Below are 16,969 nucleotides of genomic sequence, written 5' to 3' on the forward strand. Positions count from 1 at the left end.
TTCTCCGATGTTGTATGTTTTAGCCGGCACTTCTCTATTTGGTAACGCCTGGTCTGTTGTCGATAGAATGCAGAACGGGCCTGGGCAACATCGCGCTCCTCTTCAAGTCCCTCTAGGTCATCCTGCCGATCTAGTTCGGTTTCTCTCTCTTCGTACGTGCTCACTCTAGGTGAGTCCTGAATAATATCATAGGGCAATACGGCTTCTGCGTTGTACACCATAAAGAAATGTGTGTATCCGGTCATTCAATTGGGAGTGGTCCGGAGTCCCCAGAGTACGAAATCGAGTTCCTCAACCCAGTGCTTACACTACACCACAACACTTAATTGGGGGCAATTAACTGCCGGGAGAAATACGAGAACAAGGGCAAACTATCCGCCAGAAATACTATTACTGCCGGTAGAAGAACTTAAGGTAAAAGAAACTGCTGGCAGAAGTTGAGCAACGAGGGCGCACAAACTGCCAGCAATGATTTTCAACTTTCGGGTCATTATATCTGCCGGCACAACTAAACCCTGGCCCACTATCTGCCGGGCAGCATGTGGCGCGAGACCGAAGTAATTGGGCTCAAATGCGCGCCGCGGGTGACCACGCGAGAGGCCCAAAATTTGTGCGCCAAACGAATAACAGGCCTCGAACCAGATCCACCCCACATCGAACCCTCGTCCACAAGTCCTCCTCCCAGACTAATGCCGCCGCCGCCGCCGCCGCCCCCATCTGCCCTCCGCCCTCGACCTCATCCACCAACCTGTGCAACCCCATCGGGGTACACGCCCGTCGACTCAATGTTGCCTTCCTTCGTCACCGCCACCGGGGCGGGTCAACTGCGCCGGTGTGGCGAGGCCGAAGTCAACGTAGTCTCCCTTTCCAGGACCAGATCCCGCGGCGAAAATCGAGCCTTCCCCATGATACTGTGGGTGCGGCGACGACAAGCGCGAGATGAATCAGTGTTCTTGGCACCTCTGCCATCTCAGGGTCATCGCGCCACCACCACGCTGGCGCGCTCCACTTCTCCATGGCCCTCCAAGCCGATGAGCACGGGTGAGCTCCCTACCACTGCTCCCTCCACCGCGTCGGCATGAGCGGTGCCTGCTCCTCCCTACGTTGGACAACACGCTGCTCAGATCTGTCATGGTGAAATCTCCTCATCTTTCCCGTGGCACTCCTGTGCTCAGTGGAGGTGAGGATGTTAGATTTTTTGGTGTGAGCTTTTGCCCAACTTCTTGGGTCGATTTTCTTTTCCTGCTACCAGACCGCCAGCGACCATGGCCTTTGTACCTTTTCCTGTTCATGAGCTTGGAGAGCTGAAACTTTGCTATTTGTGCCTACCTTTGGCCACAATGTTTCTTAGCAAATATTCATCATCTTACATTTTATATATGATATTCTATTTTGCCACTTGAAAACAATAAGGGACTAGAATAACTAGAAAAGAAGAATGAGGCTAGACCCTTTTGAAGGAATCTGCTGTCCTAACAAGGAACATGTAAAGAGCACTCCTGGGAAAAAGAAGGAAACAACAATCTTGCAAATGAATAAAGAAACAAAAGCTTGATAACAAATTTTTCCATTAGTAGTAACACCTCTCTTCACACATAATCTGATTTTCAACACTATTAATTAGGATCTACATGATTGGAGACACTAAGTCATCACACTGGTTAACACAAGTAATTTGTGAGAGGAACACAAGTGAACTTTACTGTACTTATATCTGTTCAATTTTCTCTCAGGAAATCCTTTTTTATGAACTGATGGTGGGGCTCAGCAGCAAAGGTATACATGTGTGGTAGACGCTCTTTACGTTTTTTTTTCCTAATACATATACTTTCTCTTCTTAACTGGGGGCTTTTTCAAAAGGGAAGGATCTCGTGTGTAAAAATTGGTTGACCTTATTTTCTATTCATCCTGAATGTACTGAAGTGTCAACATTTGTGTATTGATAACTAATCGTAATAATCTTGATATAAGATATATATACACACTGAAGTCTGAAAACATGCTAGTAAAACGACTTGCTTTGAAAGCGACACTACATTTTATATTGAGTGGGACTGCCACTGCCACACCTTTGGTTGCTATATAAACAATGCAATTATTGAGAAAATGGAGTGGGATGTCATGCAATTGAACTGAGTGCAAATATTTAGTTTTTTATTAAAATTATCAGTAAAAGGAAGAGACAGAATTTGTTAATGCATTTACGCCATTTAGCTTGTTCAAATATTTCTTGGAGTGATGTCAACAGCAAGTCTGAATTATATCTGACCTGCAGCCATCGTCTCATATTTTTGTGTGCTTTCCATAGTTCTGTTTATCTTTGTTAAGATAAGTATGAGTGGTATTCTTGTGCAATTTTCTTAATCAGGCTTTTGTGTGAGGGTGCATATCTTCGGAAAAAAGAATGACAAAAGGCAGGAGAAAGTGACATGGACAATAGATTAGAAGATGCAACGGCAGTGTGGGTGATGGAAGAAGAAGAACAGAGTGTTAGAAGATATAATGAGATGATAAGGTCTTGAAATGTTCATTATCTCGTGGAAATTATTAATGCCTATGTAGCTTGAGTTTCCGACTTGTTGCACATTTCCCAAAGATACACAAGTTGATCGAGGTTTGGAAGATCTACAAGTTGGAGCTGGAGGTTTGGAAGACCTACAATTAAGTTGCTGTTGTTATAATGTAATATGACTTGTTTGTTGAACCTGGAGATGGTGGCAAGTATTACTGTACTCATTTAGGTGATTGTTTTGGCACATAAGCCACTGTATGATCATTTTGGTTGTGGCACATTTAGAAACATAAGTTATTTTCCTTTTGTGGCACAACATCCTTATATGGTTGATTCATATGTATATGTATCTAAACATAAGTATTCGGTATGTATGTTTATCAAACGAAGTTTAAAATTTTGGATGAGGCCTATATGTTACTTTGATTGAAGTGAATTTATTAGTTGTGTGTTATTTCCTGATTGCTGGAACACGGTACATGGATATTATAAATTATGTGTATCTTGCCCAGAACAGTTTGCTAGTGACATACAACGTGATGGCATAGTAACTGCCGGGTGAACATGTTTTTGCCGGCAGTTCCATTGTCGGTAACCTGTAATTCCTATGCCATGCCTAATCTGCCGGGAGAAAACAAACTGCCCGCAAATACATAGGCAAGGGCAGAGAAACTGCCGGGAATAGTTTATCTGCCGGGAGAAGTAATCCCCGGCAGCCGTTCTCGTGGCAGTTCTATCTGCCGGGAGAACCAGCCTCCCGGCAGTTTATCTGCCCTCTTAAAGTGTTTCTTCTGGCAGATTATATGCCATTGCATCAGTGTTGTGGTGTAGTGTTATCTGATTCTCATAAAGAGCGCATTAGTCTGGGATTCATACCACTCATGATCATACCATTGGCCCGTTCGACTTGGCCGTTCGTTTGAGGGTGGTATACAGATGCATAGTCGAGTTTAATGCCCAACTTAGCACACCAAGTTTTTACCTCATCAGCTGTGAAGTTAGAGTCATTATCAGTGATGATACTGTGAGGGACACCATAACGGTGGACTACGCCAGATATAAAGTCAATCACTGGTCCGGCCTCAGCTGTTTTGACTGGTTTGGCTTCTATCCATTTAGTGAATTTATCCACCATGCCCAATAAGTATTTCTTTTTGTGGCTTCCCCCTTTAAGGGGTCCGACCATGTCAAGCCCCCAGACCGCAAAGGGCCAAGTAATGGGGATTGTTCTTAATGCGGTGGGAGGCATATGGCTCTGATTGGCGAAAAAGTTGACAGCCCACGCAATGTTGGACAAGGTCTTGAGCGTCAGCTCGGGCCGTAGTCTAGAAAAAGCCTATCTGAAATGCCTTGCTGACAAGGGCACAGGCTGCGGCGTGATGACCGCTGAGACCGGCATGTAATTCTGCCAAGAGTTGCCTTCCCTCCTCTTCGAAGATACACCTTTGGAGGACTCCGGTTGTACTTCTCTTATATAATTCGCCTTCATGCACTTTGAAGGCTTTGGAGCGCCGAACTATGCATCGCGCCTTGTTGTGATCGTCAGGGAGATCTTGCCTATTAAGGTAGGCCAAGTAAGGTTCAGTCCAAGGGGCGATTACCGCCATGATCTCATGAGCATAGGGTGTTATCTTGATATCCAAACCTCCGACGTTGTCTGCATTGTGTTCGGCGGTTGGGGGTGTGATCAGGTCCGCATTGCCTTTGCCGGTCTCACCCTGCCACACCAAAGATGCCTTGAAGAGCCGCTCCACGAAGGTGTTGGGTGGCACGGGGTCGCGTTTAGCGCCCATACGAGCAAGGATGTCGGTTGCCTGATTACTTTCTCGGGCGACATGGTGGAACCCGAGTCCGTCGAACCGAACTGACAGTTTTAATATGACATTTCGATATGCTATTATTTTTGGGTCTTTTGCATTGAACTCTCCATTGACCTGTGAAATTGTGAGGTTCGAATCACTGCGCACCTCCAAGCGTTGTATGCCCATGGGGATAGCCATACAAAGACCGTGCAGTAGCGCCTCGTATTCGGCTGTATTATTAGAGTTCGTATACATAATTTGTAGTATGTAGCAGACTGTTTCCCCAGTGGGGGATGTGAGGATTACGCCAGCCCCTAGTCTGGCCAGTATTTTGGAGCCATCGAAGTACATGATCCAATTAGAGTATGAGTTGTACTCTTTAGGGAGTTCGGCTTCCATCCATTCAGCTATAAAGTCGGCCAATACCTGGGATTTAATATCCTGACATGGCTTGTATACAATTTCGAACAGTAATAGCTCAATGGCCCATTTGGCTATGCGGCCAGTGGCGTCCCTGTTATTGATGATGTCATTTAGTGGCACCTCAGATGCCACTGTGACCGAACACTCCTGAAAGTAGTGCTGAAGTTTGCGAGACGCCATGAAGACTGTGTAGGCTATCTTCTGATAGTGCGGGTATCGGCATTTGCAAGGTGTAAGACCTCCGATACATAGTAAACTGGTTTTTGGGTGGGGAATTTATGTCCCTCCTCCCCTCGCTCAACGACGAGGATGGCACTAACTACTTGGTTAGTTGTCGAGATGTATAGTAACATAAGCTCTCCAACGCCAGGTGCGGCCAAGATTGGGTTGCTTGTGAGAAGGGCCTTGATTTCCTCCAATCCAGCTGTGGCTGCGTCCGTCCATTTGAAGTTGTCAGTACGGCGCAGTAGCTTGTATAATGGCAATGCCTTTTCTCCTAATTTGGAGATAAATCGGCTTAAATCCGCAATGCACCCAGCTAGTTTATGGACCTGCTTTAGGTCTATTGGCGTGGCCAATCATCACAGAACTTGGATCTTGGTTGGGTTTGCCTCAATTCCTCTATGGGAAACAATGAACCCCAGCAATTTTCCGACCGGAACTCAGAAGACACATTTTTCCGGATTAAGCCAGATGTCATATGTTCGGAGATTGTCGAAGGTGAGGCGCATGCCATCCACTAGTGATTGGACGTGTTTTGTCCTGATGACCACGTCATCCACGTATGCTTCGACTGTTTTTCCTATTTGCTTTTCTAGGCATGTTTGAATCATGCGTTGGTAGGTAGCACCGCCATTTTTGAGTCCGAAGGGCATAGTGTTGAAGCAGAAGGGACCATAAGGGGTGATGAACGCGGTTGCAGCCTGGTCTGATTCCTTCATTTTGATCTGATGGTATCCGAAATAGGCATCGAGGAAACACAAAGAATCATGTCATGCAGTTGCGTCAATGATTTGGTCGATGCAGGGCAATGGGAAGGGGTCTTTAGGGCAAGCCTTGTTGAGGTATTTGAAGTTGACACACAGGCGCCACAATTTGTCCTTTTTAGGTACCATGACCAGGTTGGCTAACCAATCCGGATGTTTGATTTCCCTAATAAACCCAGCCTCTGATAACTGGCTAGCTCTTCTCCCATGGCCTGATGCTTGGGTTCGGAGAATGGCCGTAGTGTCTGCTTCACGGGTTTAAACCCCTTGATTATATTGAGACTGTGTTCGGCCAGTCTGCGTGGGATGTCGGGCATGTCTGAAGGATGCCAGGCGAAGATGTCTCAATGCTCGCGCAGGAAAGTGTGTAGGACGGCGTCCACTGCCGGATCCAGCTGTGCTCCAATGGATGTTGTTTTATTAGGGTCCGTCGGGTACACTTGGAATTTTACTATTTCCTCGGTTGGCTTGAAAGAGGTGGACTTGGATCTCTTATCAAGGATCACGTCATCCCTATCCACCATAGCTCATAGGGTGGTTAGTTATTCTGCCTCTAGGGCTTCAGATAGTGCCTCAAGGGCCAAGGATGCGGTCTTGTTTTCGACACGGAGAGCTTTGTCCGAGTTGCTTGAAATTGTAATCATTTCATTAGGGTCGGGCATTTTGAGCTTCATGTACCCATAATGGGGTATAGCTTTAAAGCATGAGAAGGCGTCCCGGCCGAGGATAGCGTAATACCCACTATTAAAGGGGACCACGTGGAAGTGCAACTCTTCGAATCTATAATTCTCAGGTGTGCCGAACACCACATCCAGTTTGATTTTTCCTGAGTAGTGTGCCTCTTGACTGGGGATAATACCTCGAAAGGTGGTGTTGCTATGCTCGATGCATGACCTATCCATCTGCATTTTGTTGAGTGTATCATCATAGATGAGGTTAAGTATGCTACCGCCATCCATGAGCACTTTAGTGAGCCGAAAACCATCAATGATGGGGTTTAGTACCAAGGCGGCAGGTGCTCGGACTAACCGAGCCTTTGGTTCGTCTTAGGCCGTAAATGTTATCGCAGTGTCGTTCCATGGGCTTAGTGCGGTAACTTGATGGACTTCGGCGAGGTGGCGTAGCTCCCGTTTATGCCGGTTATTAGAGGAGAAAGTCTCGAAGACTGTTAGGACGTTGAGGTTGTCCCTCTCAAGTGAGTTTCCTTCTAGGGTTGTGGTGAGGATGGACTCTCCACTTTTTGCTACATGTCAAAGTACCCAACATGCCCGAAGGCTATGAGTTGGGACTGTGTGCGGAGTAGTATGCATTGGGCAGGGTTTGTTCAATAGTTCATCAAGAACGGACCTATGTCCCATGAAGGCCTTGTTCTTCCTGCCCGTATCCCGATGGTCGGGTGACCCACCGGGGTATATTGTTTTGGCTCGGGCCGCACTATGCATCGAGGTGGCGGGCTCCAGTTGAGTTTTCTGGGCCCTCCATATGCTTTCCATCCCACAGTATTTTTCTACTACATGTGATAATTCCGCAAAGCTCTGTATGTGGCAATGGTTGAGGGCATTCAATATCCCTTCATCTGTGCAGTTACGGTGGAAGACCGAAACTACGTCATTGTCCGAACAGTCCTTGATCTTGTTTTTAACAAGCAGGAATCTGGCCGAAAAGTGGTGGAGAATTTCCTAGGGCTGCTGCCGCACATACACCAGGTCATATATATCTGGAGGACCCGAGTTGCTTGGAGAGTATAGATTGTGGTGGGTGGGTGGATTGAATTTTAGATCATGTCCCATGTCCATGTTCGGAGCCGGCATGGCTTCCACAGTAACTGGTTCTCCCTTTTCACACCTAGCCGAACAAAGCAGAACGTAGGAGGCAAGCACAGGAGCCGCTCAACCCAATTATTGACCAAAGACACAATTCGAAACCAATGCATATAAGGCAATATCCGAGAATGTTTTGCCAAGGACTCCATGGAATACCTCGTCCTTTGGTGGGTTCGGCACTAGCTGCAGTCCCCCGTTGAAATTGTCAATGCTTTAAAGACGTCTGATGTTGTACTACTAGCGTTATGGCATAGACACACAAATAGGTTAAAAGTGCCACAAGCTCAGAAAACAAAAAAACTCACATAAAAACTTTAGGTATAATTTAAATCAGGTTTTTTGGTGTCAATACGAAGTTGGTCTTAAAAAAAATTGTTCTTCTATCATGCTTTAACATGACACATTCGATCTCTAAACTTCAAGTAGGTCAGCCTTCAGCTTCAACCTCCTTATCCCGAAGGCGGAGTGCTTATCCAAGGCCAATTTAGCGAAATAAACTCAAGCGGCTTTAAAGAGAAGCTAGGCTATCCGGCTATTGACCATACACTCGAGTCGAAAAAGGAGTGGTAGAAAAAGACTTTGCAACAACTGAAAAGAAAAACATTCATTATAAAATGGCTCGTATAAATTTAAGAGCCCCCAGTTAACATGGGCAAAGAAAAGTGATTTTTAACGAACCTTGTTTTTTACAACACATTTTAATATAAATATAATGCTTGGTCGAACCGAACAGAAAAGTAAGAATTTAGGGAACTTGAGCATGAAAACGACTTAGCTGGTTAATGTGCTCGGTGTTGACAACGTGAGCCGAGCTTGCAGCGAGTCGAGGTCCTAGCTGAGGGAGTCCTGGATTCGGGGATTGTCAGGTGTCCGTCCTAGGAGCTTGGGTCGGGCTGGATGGGCCGTACAAGATCAAGCTGATCATCCACCGTGTTCGGATGAGACTTCTCAATACGTGGACGGCAAGAATAGGGTCTGGGAGTTTCCTTCCCTGATAAATCAGCCTTGTATAAACCCTTGACCCCTCCTCATGTGTATCTAAACCGGAGGTGTTAGTCCGTAGAGCGGATCTTGATCATCATAATATAGACATCTAGGGATAGCCATTACTATCACGAGGTAGATCAACTCTTGTAATTGTCATACTCGTCGAATATAAGCAAGCAGGAGTAGGGTTTTACCTCCCTTAAGAGGGTCCGAACCTGTGTAAACATTGTGTCCCCTGGCTTCCTGTTACCATTGATCCTTAGATGCACAGCTTGGACCCCCTACCCGAGATCTGCCGGTTTTGACACCGACATTGGTGCTTTCATTGAGAGCTCTGCCATGCTGTTTGCAAAAGGCAACCTATGGCTTGCCTAGTCATCATAGCAATATCACTTATGGAGGGTGCCTAGCTTCGGGGCAGACCCTCCGGTTCGGCGGTCTCACCATAAGGGCCCGCATGGCCGTCCGAGCCCACAACTTCCCCCATGACCGCTGGACACCATCCCCACATCGTCCCTAAGTACTCCAAAAAATTGGATTCGGCAGATGTTTCTTCTTTAAACGAACTGCTAGATCGCATCGCTGCCCTGGGGGTCTCAACGGATTATGATCGGATCGAGCTCAAGCCTGACCAGAGGGAAATTAACCACCCACCGATCACCCACTTCGTGGCGGTCATCGAGGAACCGGCCACAGAAACTTCCCTCCCCATATTCAAAACCAAGTATGTTCGGGTCCCCGAATCCCCTAAGCCGGATACTTCCACTTTGGATGGGACCTTACGCCCTCCGGATTCTGGTCCAAGTGTAGGATTGCCGGAGCCTTTGCGCTTAACCGAACCTGAACCTGTCACTTCGGAAACCATTCTGGCTCCAAACACAGAGGTGGGGCAGTATTCAAAATTTGATCCACCCACCCACAACAATCTATATTCCCCAAGCAACTCAGGTCCTCCAGATATATACGACCTAATGTATGTGCAATAGCATCCTAAGGAAACGGTCCACCACTTTTGGGCCAGATTCTTGCTTGTCAAAAACAGGATCAAAGACTGCTCGGACGATGACGTAGTTTTGGTTTTTCACCGTAACTGCACCGACAAGGGGATATTGAACGCCCTCGACTGTCGCCACATACAGAGTTTCACAGAATTATCACACGTAGTGCAAAAGTACTATGCGATGGAAAGCATATGGAGGGCTCAGAAAACTCAACTGGAGCCCGCTGCCTCGATGCAGTGTGCGGCCCGGGCCAAACGAACTCATCCTGGCGGGTCATTCGACCACCAGTCTACAGGCAGGAAGAACAAACCCTTCATGGAACACAGGTCCATTCTTGACGAACTGCTTGACAAGCCCTGCCTGATTCACGCCACTCTGCACACGGTCCCTACCCATAGCCTCCGAGCATGTTGGGTACTCCGACAAGTAGCAAAAAGTGGAGAGTCCATCCTCACCAAACCTCCAGAGAGATACTCACCAAAGAAGGACAACTCGTCCTAACGGTCTTCAAGATCTTTTCTTCAAACAATCGGCGCAAATGGGCGCTCCGCGACCTCGCCGAAGTCCATCGAGTTACCGCACTGAGCCCATGGAACGACACGACAATAACCTTTACATCCGAAGACGAACCAAAGGCTCAATCAGCCTGAGCACCCGGCACCTTAGTACTAAACCCCATCGTTGATGGTTTTTGGCTCACTAAAGTGCTCATGGACGGCGGCAGTGGACTTAACCTCATCTACGAGGACATGCTCGACAAAATGCAGATGGATAGATCATGCCTCGAGCAAAGCAACACCACCTTTCAAGGTATTATCCCCAGTCGAGAGGCACACTGCTCGGCAAAAATTAAACTGGATGTAATGTTCGGCACGCCTGAGAACTATAGATACGAAGAGTTGCTCTTTCATGTGGTCCCTTTCAATAGAAGATACCACACCATCTGGGACGGTTTCTCACGCTTTGAAGCTATACCCCAATACGGGTATATGAAACTCAAAATGCCCGGTCCTAATGGAATTATCACAATGTTGAGCGACCCAGACAAAGCCCTTCGCGCCGAAAACAAAAGTGCATCCTTGGCCCTCGAGGCACTGTCTGAAGCCCTAGCGGCGGAGGAATTAACCACCCTACGGTCCACGATGGATAGGGAGGATGTGATCCTTGACAAAAGATCCAAATCCACCTCCTTCAAGCTAGCCGAGGAAATAGTGAAATTCCAAGTGCATCCTACGGACCCTAATAAAATAGCATCTATCGGAGCATAGCTGAATCTGGCAGTGGATGCCGCCCTATGCACATTCCTGTGACAGAATTGGGATATCTTCGCCTGGCACCCTTCAGACATGCTCGGGATCCCACAAAGACTGGCCGAACATAGTCTTAATATAATCAAAGGATTCAAACCCGTGAAGCAAACACTACGACGATTCTCCGAACCCAAGCGTCAAGCCATGGGAGACGAGCTAGCCTAATTGTTAGAGGCTGGGTTTATTAGGGAAATTAAACATCCGGATTGGCTAGCCAACTTGGTTATGGTACCAAAGAAGGACAAATCATGGCGCCCGTGTGTCGATTTCAAGGATCTTAACAAGGCTTGCCCTAAACACCCCTTCCCATTGCCTCGCATTGACCAAATTATTGACGCAACTGCAGGACACGACTCCTTGTGTTTCCTAGACGCTTATTTCGGATACCATCAAATTAAGATGAAGGAATCGGACCAGGCGGCAACCGTGTTCATCACCCCTTACGGTCCGTTTTGCTTCAATACTATGCCCTTCGGACTCAAAACCACTGGGGCTACCTACCAGCGCATGATTCAAACCCGCCTGGAAATGCAAATAGGCAAAACAGTCGAAGCATACGTGGACGACATGGTCATCAAGACAAAGCATGTCGAGACACTGGTGGACAATCTCCTCCTCACCTTCGGTAACCTCCAAACATACGACATACAACTTAATTCGGAAAACTGTGTCTTCGGAGTCCCGGTCGGAAAGCTGCTGAGGTTCATTATTTCCCACAGAGGAATTGAAGCAAACCCAGCCAAGATCCGAGCACTGTCACAACTGTCCATACCAATAGACCTAAAGCAAGTCCAGAAGCTAGCAGGTTGCATCGCAGCCTTAAGCCGCTTTATCTCCAAATTGGGAGAAAAGGCGCTACCACTCTACAAGCTATTACAATGCACAGACAACTTCAAATGGATTGATGCTGCCACAGCCGGACTAGAAGAAATTAAAACCCTTATGGCAAGCAACCCAATCCTAGCTGCACTAGGTGTTGGAGAGCCCATTGTTATACATTTCGGCAACTAACCAAGTAGTTAGTGCCATACTCGTCGTCGAACTAGGGGAAGAGGGACATAAATTCCCCACCCAAAAACCAGTCTATTATGTATCAGAGGTCCTTACACCTTGCAAATCCCGATACCCCCACTACCAAAAGATAACCTACACGGTCTTCATGGCATCTCGTAAATTATGACACTACTTTCAAGAGTGTTCGATCACAATGGCATCCGGAGTACCACTCAATGACATTATCAACAACAGGGACACCACGGGCCGCATAGCCAAATGGGCCATTGATCTTTTACCGGTGACTCCAATCTCGCAATTTCCCAGGTAAATGGAGAGTTCGGCGCAAAGGATCCAAAAATGGCGGCATATTGAAACACCATATTAAAGATATCAGCTCGATTTGAAGGACTGGAATTTCATCACGTCGCTCAAGAAAGTAATCAGGCAGGCAACATCCTCACTCGTATGGGCGCTAAGCGCGACCCTGTGCCACCCAACACCTTTGTGGAATGGCTATTCAAGCCATCTGTTGTGTGGCAGGGGAGCGGAGAAGGCAATGCGGACCTAATCACACCCCCAGCTGCCGAACACAATGCAGACACCGTCAGTGATCCGGATGCCAGGATAACACCCTCTGCTCATGTGATCATAGAAATTATCGCTCCTTGGACCGAACCATTCCTAGCCTACCTTAATAGGCAAGAGCTCCCCGACGATCAAAACGAGGCTCAATGCATAGTTCGGCGCTCTAAAGCCTTTAAAGTGCATGAGGACAAACTGTATAAAAAAAGTACTACCGGAGTCAAGCATAGGCGTATCTTAGAAGAAGAGGGAAGGCAGCTCTTGGCAGAAATACACGCAGGCCTCGGCGGTCATCATGCCGCAGCTCGAGCCCTCATAAGCACGGCATTCCGGACAAGGTTTTTTTGGCCCACGGCTCGAGCAGATGCTCAAGACCTCATCCAACATTGCGTGGGCTATCAACTTTTCGCCAACCAAAGCCACATGCCTCCCACCGCAATAAGAACAATCCCCATTACTTGGCCCTTGGGGGTCTGGGGGCTCGACATGGTTGGACCCCTTCAAGGGGGAAGCCACAAAAAGAAATACTTACTAGTTATGGTTGATAAATTCACAAAATGGATAGAAGCCAAACCAGTAAAAATAACTGAGGCTGGACCAGTGATTGACCTTATATCCGGCGTAGTCCAACGTTATGGTGTTCCACACAGTATCATCACTGATAATGGCTCTAACTTCACAACTAATGAGGTAAAAACTTGGTGCGCTAAGTTGAGCATTAAACTCGACTATGCCTACGTATACCACCCTCAAACAAACGGACAAGTCGAACGGGCCAATGGTCTGATCATGAGTGGTATTAAGCCTAAACTAGTGCGCTCTCTACGAGAATCAAACAAGTATTGGGTTGAGGAACTTGATTCCGTACTACGGGGACTTCGGACCACGCCCAATCGAACGACCGGATACACACCTTTCTTTATGGTGTACGGCGCAGAGACCGTATTGCCCTGCGACATTATCCATGACTCACCTAGAGTGCGCATGTACGAAGAAAAAGAAGCCGAAATAGATCAGCAGGACAACCTAGATGGACTCAAAGAGGAGCATGATGTTGCCAAGGCCTGTTCCGCATTCCATCAACAATAGGCTAGGTGTTACAAAAGCATAGAAGTGCGGGCTAAAACATACATTATCAGAGAACTTGTTCTACGCCTCCCGGAGAAGAAAAAGGACAGGCTCAAACCCAAATAGGAGGGCCCCTTCGTAATAGATGACGTCCTTACTAGAGGAGCCTATCGCCTTTGCAATGCAGAGGATAATCGCCTCGAGCCGAACCTATGGAACACCGCCCGGCTCCAAAGATTTTATGCATAGTTCGGCCTCCCTAGGTTTCATTTTAAACTAGGTTTTTTCTCTTTTCTCTCCCTTTTTAATTTCCCCCTTTTTTCTTCTTAAATGTATGTTCGGATCGACCGCCTCGTTGGGGCTACACATCTTAAAATGTATACACCCCACCATACATGGGGGCTTCCTTTAAAGAAGCATTTTATTGAAAAGCTCACAAAGCTTCTTTTGTCCATAATGGTTGTTAATTCTGCCATTTTATGCACCTCTATGACTTAAGTTTTTGCCAAGATGGGTTGCCTTGCTCCTGTGTTTATACCCTACGTTCCCGATTGTTCAGCTAGGGTGTAAAGGGAGAACCTTTGCAATTGTTACAACCGGGTTATCCGGCTCTGTACCTCAGACAGGTGAAGCCGAAAGCTAGCATTCTTAAGTGAATACTTGGTCGGCACGTATTCGACAAGATGTTTCCAGAAAAAGTATTAAATTGGCTGCATGTCTTTGGATACAAGCCTAGCCCAAGGAAAGGAACCCCTAACGGAACTATTTTTCTTGTAAGATATTTTTTTACGTTAAACAGCGATATAACATAACTCCCCGAATACATTTTTGTCTGTTCGAGAAATATGACCGGATTGCCTGGTTTCCGAAAATACTAAATGTTTCTTAGTTAAACATAGTATACAGAAACACTCCAACTTCTTGGTTCGGAGGTCGAAGCCGAAGGTCTGCGATGACAAAATTTTCATAAAATTCGGCAGGAGATAAGTTCGGTCATAAAGTACATTAGTACATCAAATTGAACGCCTACTCTCTTTCTATGCCATCTAATAGGCTATCTAATTTACAATATTGTTGCGAGTATTTCGCCGCTATCATTACTTGGTCATACACCCAGCTTACAGGAATTTCTTTCTGTCAGGACCTTGCGGTCCAACTCGGCCCATATGGTTCGGATCAAGTCTGGTATAGCGTGTCTTCACCATAGCCCATGCCTCTCAAGCACCTTCATGACATGCTGACGTCTTCCACAGCTCGAAGCGATGCCGAGCACCCTTGAACAGATCTTCCAACCCCTCCATACTTTTTGGAGGCACATCGGAGGGCCATAAGGCTTTGGCCATATTCTTCATGGCCTTCCGGGCACGCTTGTGCAACTTTGCCAGCTCCTTTAGGACGTCGCTTTGCAATCCGGACACTTCCTCCTCAGGGCAGCCGATCAACATACATGTGTCAACCTAACTATAACACTCCGCATTATATGATTATATCAATAATCCACGGTTCACAAGCCATACCGAATATGCCACCCTTCAGCTTCTGGTTTTCCTGTGGTGCCTCCAAGAGTTGAGCTTTTAAGCTCTTTATCTCTTCGGCCTGCTTCTTCACTTCTTCTTCTAATTTTTTGTCTTTGCCAAGGTACATCGGGGCACTCTTCATTTCTTCAAGCCCGACAACGACTGTATTTAGCTGTGCCAGGATCGTCTCAAGTTCCTGAGATATTGCAATGTTCTTCTCCTTGAGAACCTGCGGTCATAAACGATCCTCAAATCGGTTTTTTCCTACCTCTTTAAGTCTCGGGGTCTACTACTATCTACCTATTAAAAAAATTACCTGCATATCCTTTAAAAACAGGCGAGAAACTCCTGTGAGTCAGTCTCGGGCAGCTCGAATATATGCACCTACAATGCTCAGGGAGGCAAACTCCGGCTTCGTTAAGGCAGGGGCGTGCAAGGCTTCTTTCAGGTGACAATGATTCATCGGACTCTCAACTTTGGAGTTAGTGAAGGACATCTCAGCCGGCTCTCCATGAGGCGAATGAGCCTGTGCCGCACTAGCATGCACCCCCGTCCTGGTTGATGTTTCCGGCACCGTATTGGCTGCAGCTCGGCTGGCTGGGATCTTGTTCACGGTTCACCGTATACCCCTCCTTCTATAATAAAAGGAGGATGCAAATGAAAATTTGGCTTCATGCCCAAATAAGAAATGAGAGGAATATACCTTTTCGGTGATGGAGCAGGCTCAGTGGTGCTTCCGGTTTCCTTTCGTTTTGCACAACCCTTCCACGAAGGTGCTGACCTTCTCTTGGTCGCCCGTCCCTAGGTACGGCTCGCTCAGCGGCGATCCTGCGAAACATGGTCTGATGCGGAGGATAAGAAATAAGCAAAAGTATCTCTCTTCCCCGAGAATACAATTTCCAAAGACTCACCTTCACGAAAGGATAGAGGTCGGGGCAGTCAGCCACAACAGCTACTTTTGAGCCGTCAAGGCTCGCTTGATAGTAGACTCTGTCTTCGAACTCTACAAATATTTCCTGATCCTCGTGGAATCCGGGGTATTCATTGTGATCGTGATCCTTTGGCTGGGGGGCGGGGCTGTTAATGTTCTCGACTATTTGCCTCCATGACTATTTAAAAAGCAACCAGGGTATTTGGTTAATGCGATTCAATGAGTAAAAAAGTACTGAATGATTAAAAAAAACTTACGCATTCAATGGGAATGTACATGGAGAAGCCCTCTCGACAATTTAAACGGAGGAAGTCTTCTTCCTCTCCTTTATAAAGATCGGCCAGCATGGCGGCTAATGCGGCTTGGTTCTCCAGACCTCCCGCCTATAGCGGGATGCGTCGTCCTCCCTGTTGTAATTCCATAAGGGAGTCACCTTGGATTGAAGTGGCTGGATGCATCGCTTTATCGCAATGGCTATAACTTCAACTATGGAGAGTCCAGAATGGGTTAGTAACCTGACCTTGTTTACCAATCTCATTACTTCCACACTATCTTCCTGACCATGGGACTTCGAATGCCAGTTATATAGCTTCTTTAAAGGGGTGCTGGAGAATTCTGGCAGTCCATGCCGAACAGGGTCCGGAAGAGGAACATCCTCAATATACCATTCGGCGGATCCCTTCTTCGGAGTCCCAACTAGGTAGCCGGATCCGGCTATGCGCCATACTTCGGCACCGCCCAGTTCAAAAACAGACCCACCGCCCTGATGGCGGAGGACGAGGTAGAAGAACTTTTTCCATAGTTCAAAGTGAGCCTCGCAGCCCAAAAATATTTCGCAAAGGGCAATGAAACCATAGATATGTAAAATAGAACCTGGTGTGAGGTTGTGCAGTTGGATCCCATAGTATTCCAGTAGGCACCGAAGGAAAGGGTGGATTGGGAATCCCACACCCCTCAAGAGGAATGATATGAAGCACACCCTCTCCCCTTGGCTGGGATTGGGGAAATTTTCTGCCAATGCATCGACGCCC

General features: G+C 47.0%; 1 long non-coding RNA gene across 2 annotated transcripts; it reads left to right on the top strand.

Moving 5' to 3' along the window:
• Positions 1–637: 637 nt before the first annotated feature.
• LOC119338799 lies at positions 638–2,916 on the top strand. 2 transcript variants are annotated; one of them, XR_005164102.1, is made up of 3 exons: positions 638–1,180; positions 1,734–1,776; positions 2,369–2,916. It is a non-coding gene; the product is annotated as an uncharacterized LOC119338799 (long non-coding RNA). The 2 variants fall into 2 exon arrangements; XR_005164100.1 differs by having other exon boundaries at positions 638–1,776.
• The last annotated feature ends 14,053 nt before the right edge of the window (positions 2,917–16,969 follow it).

The sequence above is a fragment of the Triticum dicoccoides genome, chromosome 1B (genome assembly GCF_002162155.2).
Source record: "Triticum dicoccoides isolate Atlit2015 ecotype Zavitan chromosome 1B, WEW_v2.0, whole genome shotgun sequence".
Taxonomy (NCBI): Eukaryota; Viridiplantae; Streptophyta; class Magnoliopsida; order Poales; family Poaceae; genus Triticum; species Triticum dicoccoides.